The sequence below is a fragment of the Equus przewalskii genome, chromosome 16 (assembly GCF_037783145.1).
Source record: "Equus przewalskii isolate Varuska chromosome 16, EquPr2, whole genome shotgun sequence".
In the NCBI taxonomy this organism is placed as follows: Eukaryota; Metazoa; Chordata; class Mammalia; order Perissodactyla; family Equidae; genus Equus; species Equus przewalskii.
In genome coordinates this window covers 17401827-17409563 of record NC_091846.1, presented here as the reverse complement: position 1 = coordinate 17409563, position 7737 = coordinate 17401827, and positions in this window count along the sequence as shown.

Sequence of the window (7737 nt, the reverse complement as noted above, 5' to 3'; positions counted from 1 at the left end):
TACACATGTGAAAAGATCTACACATCTACAACACGTTGCTGAAAGAAATTAAAGAAGACACAAGTAAATGGAAAGATCCTGTGCACATGGTTAGAAGACTTAATACTGTTAAAATTTCAAACCATCCAAAGCAATCTACAGCTTTGATGCAATCCCTATCAAAACCTCAAAGGCATTTTTTGCAGAAATAGAACTATCCTAAAATTCATACGGAATCTCAAAGGACTCTAAAATGCCAAAATAATCTTGAAAAAGAACAAAGTTGGAGGCCTCACACTTCCTGATTTCAAAACATATTATAAAACTATTGTAATCAAAACAATATGGACTAGCATAGACAGACACATAGACCAAAGGAACAGAATAGAGAGCCTAAAAATAAAACATGTATATGGTTAAATGATCTTTGACACAGTGCCAAACCACCTAATGGGGAAAGGACAATCTCTTCAACAAATGGTCGTGCGAAAACTGGATATCCACATTCAAAAGAATGAAGTTGGACCATTACCTTATACCGTATACAAACATTAACTTAAAACAGATGAGAGATTTAAACATTAAGACCTAAAACTATAAAACTCCCCTAAGAATCATAGGGGGAAATCTTCATGACATTAGATTTGGCAATGATTTCTTGGATGACATCAAAAGCACAAGCAACGAAAGCAAAAATAGACAAATGAGACTACATCAAAAGTAAAAACTCTGGGGCCAGCCCTGTGGCTAAGTGGTTAAGTTCACACACTCCACTTCAGCGGCCCAGGGCTTTGCAAGTTAGGATCCTGGGTGCAGACATGGCACTGCTCATCAGACTATGCTGAGGAGGTGTCCCACAGAGCACAACTAGAAGGACCCACAACTAGAATTTACAGCTACTTCCCTGGGGGCTTTGGGGAGAAGAAGAAATAAATAAGATTGGCAACAGATGTTAGCTCAGGTGCCAATCTTCAAAAAAAAAAAAAAACTCCTGCATATCAAAAGAAACAATCCAAAAGTCTACAGAATGGGAGAAAACAAATGCAAATCATATATTTGCTGGGGGTTAACATTCAGAACATATAAAGAACTTCTACAACTCAACAACAAAAACTCAAGTAACTCAATTTAAAAACGGACAAAGGACATAAAGAAACATTTCCCCAAAGTAGACCTAAGTCAATGGCCAGCAAGCACATGAAAAGATTCTCAACATCATGAGTCATTAGAGAAATGCAAACTAAAATTACAATGAAGTATCACCTCACACGCATTAGGTTGGCCATTACTTTAAAAAAAAAGAAGAAAATAAATGTTGGCGAGGATGTGGAGAACCCTTGTGCACTGCTGCTCAGATTGTAAAATGGTGCAGCTGCTATGGAAAGCGGTACGGAGGTTCATCAAAAAACTAAAAGGAGAATTACCATACAATCCAGCAATTACACTTCTGGGTATATATCCAAAAGAATTGACAGCTACATTTCAAACAGATATTTATACATCCACGTTCACTGCATGATTATTCACAATAGCCAAAAGGTAGAAGCAGCCCAAATGTCCATCAACAGATGAATGGATAAAGAAAATGCGGTACATACACACAATGGAATATTCAGCCTTTAAAAATAAGGGAATTCTGTCACCTGCTACAACACAGATGAACCCTGAGGACACTGCTAAGTGAAAGCAGCCAGTCACAAAAGGACAAATACTGTATAACTCCACTTCTCTACGTGGACTAGTCAAAATCACGGGAACACAAAGTAGAATGGTGGTTGCCAGGAACAAGGGAGAGAGGGAAACAGGCAGTTGTTCCATGGGTATAGAGTTTCAGTTTTTCAATATGAGAAAGTTCTAGAGATCTTTTACATTAACAATGTGAATATATAGTTCACACCACTGAACTGTATACTTAAAAATGGTTAGGATGGTAAATAAATTTTATATTGTTTTCTACCACAATAAAAATGAAAAACAAAAAAACCCTTCAGCGCCTGGCACAGGGCACGCAGCAAAAGAAACAGCAAATGAATAGAATTTCTCCTCCTCAAGGCTGATAACCCAGCTTTACTATCCTTATATTTAGATATAAGGAACAACTAAATGTTTTGTAATTACTCTAAGGAATAAAGAGCCCAATATTAATCATGCCAAGACTAACATCACTGGAGGAGAGGGGGCAGATTTCTTTTAAAGTTCAAGTGAAAAACACTGAACAACCCACTTATGGGTCAATTTGTTCAGTTACCTCCATTTCTGTAGCTACCTCAATCTGGTAGTGTCAGGCTAGCAGTGTGACCCAAAAGCCTGGGGTAGGGAAAGATCTGTGTTGTTTATACCCTGGCATGCTAGTCCAGAAACTCAGTTTGTAACAGACCTAGGAAATGATTTATTCTCATGGACAACTTATTTATACATACATTTATATATACAACTTATTTATAATAGCACTATCACATAGAGAGACAACCAGACGTCATGTCCTCCTGACAGAAGAACATACCACCACTTAGAGAAGTCTTGCCCCCCAAATAATCAAATCTTCATCTGATGAAGCCTCTAGCGCTACCTACCAATTTACAGGAACTACAGGAGACACAGCGACATGTTAAATGAATCCACGGGGATGAATCAACAAAATCCAGACTCTGAGAAACTATGGAAGAGATGACCGCTTTCTTTAAAGAACACATTATAAAGGAAAAGAAAGTGAGATCCAGAGCCGAAGCTAGAGAAGGTAAGAAAAAAGAGGAGGAAGAGAAAGAACCTTCAGATTAAAGGAAATTTAAGAAACAAATCAATACATGGAATTTATTTTGACCCTCAGAAACAATTTTATAAACATGAGGTAATGAGGTAAAACTAGAACACTGACAATACTTCATAATATTAAGGAACTCTTAATTTTGAAGGTGGTAGCAGTGAGTTTAGAGAAATTATCATTACATTTTAGAACATGCTGAGATATTTAAAGATAAAATAATATGATGTTGGAGACAATTCAAAATAATGGGCAGGGAGAAAGTATGCAGTAATATCAACAAGATGACATGGTCTATGAGTTGGTAAGTGTTGAAATATTTCATAATATAAAGTTCAAGAAAAATGGGAGTAGTATTATTTGGACTAAGGTTTATTATCTAGGCTTTAAAATACAAATAAAGATGAAAACTAGTGTAATCATCAGTAAAGGTGTAATAACTCAACATTACCAGTATGAAGCTGTGATTGCATTTTATTGCCTTCCATTTGATTTTTAGGATGTTTGAAACAATTACTGCAAACCCCTCTGTGGAACTCAGAAATAATCTATGTGACAAAAGTTTGCATTGAAACCTGAGCTGTTTTCACATGAAAAATGACTTCTTCTCAGGGAAAAAAAAAAAATGATAGCAGAACAGGTAAGTTCTCAGAGGTGAGCTGATGAAATAAATACACACACACATAAATACTTAAAAGCTTTTTGAGAACTGTTTTCCTTAGTTCTTCACAGACTGACTTCACTTTTATTTGGAAAAATATTTAACAGAAGATTCAACTAACTAAATATTTCAATGTGAATGATAATTTTTAATCTTTGAGGTTAGTCTGAAATATTAGAAACACTGCCAAAAGGTCACACTGGATAATCCATGAACTTAAGGGGTTGGTAGAAAAGGAAAATTAGACCAATGAACAAGGAAATTGAGTGAAAAGAAATTATTTGTTATTATTATGAAAACCTAAAGTCACCTGCTGTGCTATCCAAATTTTAAAAATCAAACAAGCAATAAAAATATTGAAAGGTGTATAGTTATCTTTATTTTCAGAATGGTATAGCTAGAAAATCCAAATACCTATAATAGCTAATTAAAATTAGTAGGAGTTTAGTGAGATGAATAGATATATTTAAAAAGAATTGATAACTTGTCTCTGTACCACCAAAAGCTAATCAGAAATGGGAAAAAAGTCCTACTCTGGTAGCTACAATTAATAAATGCACAGTATAAATTTGACATAGGAATCTAAATATGTCTCAAAATAAATACACAGGATCTAAATTGAAAAAATAAAATATTAACAGACATAAAATAAGACAGAAAAGCAGTATGACACTTTTCTGGATACAGAATCTCAAAACCATAAAAAATATCCATCCTTCCCAAAATTAATGCAGATTAATTCAATACTGAATTTCCTAGGAATGCCTTTATGGGCAAGAAAACATCCAATTAACAGTGGCTTAAGTAACTAAAATATTCAATTATCTCACACAAAAAAGAAGTCTGGAGAAAGGAGCTACAATGCCAGCACAGTAGTTCCCCAACCATAGAAACCCAGGCTCCTATCTCTTGGCCTCCCTTTGGAATACTGGTTTGTTGCTTTATAGTTCCAAGAAGACTGCTGCTATGACTTGAACTTGAATGGATAATTCAATGAAGAAGAGAGAGGGTGGTGGTGCTAAATATACCTGCTCCTTTTTTTTTGTAAATCAGAAAAACAAATGATTTTCCAGAAGTCCCCCAGAAGACTTCCATCTATATTGCACTAGCCAGAACCACATCATATGGCTAGCCCTAAATGCTAGCAAGCTGAGGAAGCAAGCACCTAGCTCTTTTAGTCTCTGCAGTGGTGAAAAGTAAGGGAGAACGTTGGGAATGGATGTTTATTTAGCCAACCACGTGTTAATACACACTACAAATTCTAATCAGAATCTCCCTTTTTCATTCAAACTCTTCTCTCTCCTCAAGTAGAATGTAAATTCCAGAAAAGGAGTCTTTATCTTGCTCACCACCGTATTCCTGGTACCTGACATGGAGTCATCTATTGGATGAATAAATAGCTTTCATGTGAACTGAAAATAGCTGTTTTTAAAAACGGCCATTTCGGGGATGGCCCCGTGGCATAGTGGTTAAGTTCACGTGCTCTGCTTTGACGGTCCACGGTTTGCAGGTTCAGATCCTAGGCGCAGACCTAGCACCACTTGTCAAAGCCATGCTGTGGAGGTGTCCCACATAAAATAGAGGAGGACTGGTACAGATGTTAGCTCAGTGACAACCTTCCTCAAGGAAAAAAAGCAAGAGGAAGATTAGCGACAGATATCAGCTCAAGGCCAATCTTCCTCACGAAAACAAACAAAAAGGCCACTTCTAAATGACAGATGCCTTAGTGTATTACAACTATAGCTTTAGTTTTCAATATTGTGACTAAACACAGAATTATACAATAGGGAAGGTCATCTGGTCTTACCATCGTCCCAATTTAAGAATCTCTGCCCGAAGGCAGCACGGCTGCCCATCTCTGGCTTAAATACCACAAATGAATCTCTTAAAGTTTGGTGAGTGCTTACTGTGTCAGGGACTGGGTCTAATGCTCCACATCCATGATCTTATTTGTATTCACAATAACCCCATGAGGAAAATACTGTTATCTCCATTTCACAAATGAGAAAAATGAGGCAGAGTCTCAAAAACAATACAGAAAGTAAGTAGCAGGCCCTGGATCAGAACAAGGTCTACCTAACTCCAGATTTTGTGTTGTGAATCACTGAGTTTAACCATTTCCAGTATTAACACAGTCCATTCCACTAACCATCTGTTTGCTAGAAGGTTCTTTTACAGGCCTGGGCCAGTTGGACACTCTATATTTCTATTCATTGACTTAGTTCTGGAGGAAAGCTCACTAAGTCTGTTCACTCCACTACATGATCACCCTCTGAAGATCTCAGAATTATTTCCAAACTGTGTTATTTTGGTCACCTGCTTTCAGATTAGAGTCTGTTTGTAGGATTCTCTCTCAAAATGTGGCATCCAAAAGGAAACCCAACACCATCACCACGATTACATCAATCTTCCCTGAGATTGCAACAAGTTTTCTCTTAATGAGGCTTGTAACATTTATGGCCAAGAAACCTTCCAAATCTTTTTCAAACAATTTGTTGCCAATCCAGGTTTCTTCCATGAATTTTTAAATGTACATACTTACATTTAGCCACGTTAAGTTTCAACTAATTGTTCTGATCTATTTGGGCATAAGGCCCTTTAGATCCACACTTACACACACACATACACCCTACAAAGGAAAAACGAGATAAATTTTAAAAATTAATGTCGATTAAAAACAAACATATATGTAATTCTTAAATCCCTTTAAGTAAAAATTACTACTTCAGTTAAATATAGTAAGCATCGAAACATTAAAATACCCCGTACACATACTATGAAGAAAAATCTTATAAAAATGTTTAACTTTGGGGACTGTGACCATTTGTACATAAAAGTCCTATGAAAAAAAATTTCATTAACACATATCAGTAACTGATTCTGGTAAAGAATGAATCTGAGACCTGAACCATGCTACTAAAATTTTCTTTCTTGAGGATGAAGTGGTAAAACTGAGAAGCAGGTATGATATCAACTTGTTATGACACATGCAATTTAATCTACCTTTGTAAAGATTTTATTCAAAAGACTCAACCTACCTAGGACATGCTTGTTTCATGTTATGTATCTTTTCTTTATGAATTACATAGAAGCAGAATTAAATCATAATGTGATTTCATTGTTTACAATGTAGGAAACGAGTTTCAGAAAGTGCTATTTTTCATTGCTGAGAGTCCACTCAGTTCTTACAAAGGGAGTATCTACATGTCATTAAATATTTACAGGGATAATTTACTCTATAAACTCATGGATTCTATGGATAAATGCCTGGTACAGAAATGACTTGGCCTCTTTGTAAATAATCCATTTTTCTTATTTGTAAGAGTCAGCAACCACAAGGCAAAACTGTTTGGGAAAAAAACTAGTAGGGAGAACAAGAATAATTCTCCGCTAGCATGAATGCATTTTCTATTGTGCTAAACTCATATTCAGGGTATAGTTTAAAATGGTTAAAATGAGCTATTCCCTTCTGGTTGTTGGTTTGAATTATCGAAAACACTTAACCTTTTTTTTTTTTTTTAATGTGAAAATGTCCAATCAAACAGTAAAAATTTCCAAAAACTTTTGGAAAATAGGTCACCTATAAACCAATTTCCTCAAAATGTAAGCAAGTTGAAGAAAAACTAAAAGTATGGTTAACACTGTAGTCTCAATTTTTTAAAAAACTCAAAGTATAAAGGTCAACATATGCCCACACTTGATTTCAAGAAATGCTCATCATCAGTGGGACTCTACTGCCCTCTTTTGTATTAAGGATGTAACACATCACAAGTGCCAAACACAATCCCTCCTAGCAGGAATTAAAGGCCACGGCTGCCTGTCTTGTTTTCCCAAAGGCAGTGGACTCTAGGGCAGAAGATACCTGCTTAACTGCCTTCACACAGCTGTTGTTTCATATATTTTTGTTGAATGAATAAATCTGATGTATTCTCACTTTTTAAAAAAGTTTTTTATTTGATAACTACTGAAAATTTAGAGCAGAGAGGAAAACAATTTAAAGTCATAAATTTAGGATACCATTTTTTTACGACTGATTTATTTTGGTGAATCTAAGGAGCAAAACTCTGACAGTTTCCAGTTTTAATATTGGCTATCCAATCTATCCTGCTTTAAAATCCAATGATTTTTAAAGGTAACAAAAGGGAAAGAAAAGTTAGGACTTTATCACCTTCAGCTGAGCAGCCACACTGTCTGAAGATGTCATTTAATCTGTTCTGTGACCCAAGCACAAATTATACAGGTCTCCTTAGTTCACCATCAGACTGCACGCACGTCTTCTCTGAGGGACAAACAATCCATTTTAAAGACCCAATGTTACAGTGGAGGTTAGGAAAGA